The sequence below is a fragment of the Apaloderma vittatum genome, unplaced genomic scaffold (genome assembly GCF_000703405.1).
Source record: "Apaloderma vittatum isolate BGI_N311 unplaced genomic scaffold, ASM70340v1 scaffold6874, whole genome shotgun sequence".
Classification (NCBI taxonomy): domain Eukaryota; kingdom Metazoa; phylum Chordata; class Aves; order Trogoniformes; family Trogonidae; genus Apaloderma; species Apaloderma vittatum.
Genome location: NW_009710876.1, coordinates 50,103 through 50,628, shown reverse-complemented (window position 1 = coordinate 50,628; position 526 = coordinate 50,103).

Sequence of the window (526 nt, the reverse complement as noted above, 5' to 3'; positions counted from 1 at the left end):
AAACAAGAAATGGGGGTGCAAAATCCAGGCAGCTCAGAGCACAGCAGGCAGATCGTGTGAGGAGCAGCTCTCGTGTGACTGATAAGGCCAGCAAGAGATAAGGGGCAGAAACGCTCTTGATGCCTGCGGTCACTCGGTCTAACCCCACATGATCTCTCTGCGTAGGAACAATAAAAACCATCTCTAACGTGAGTGGGGGACATGATGCAATGTAGGGAGCAGCTCATTTCGCTGATCATTGGTACTGCTGGTTGTGTACGGTTTGGAATTTTCCCTTCTAATTATATTATAATCACGGAAATAATAGCTAAGATTGAATTTAAAATACATTTTTGAAATGGCATTGCCCTTTACAGGTACACCCAGTGGCTAGACAGTGTGTCAGGCAGCAGGGTACTCTGAGTGCGACATCTACGCCCATAAGTCTTTGCTAACTTTTCCAATATCAGTAATGATTCAGTTTGGGTCCTAATCTATGCTAAAGGTCATCAATAACTCATGCTCTTAAGGGAAGACTCTGTAGTCA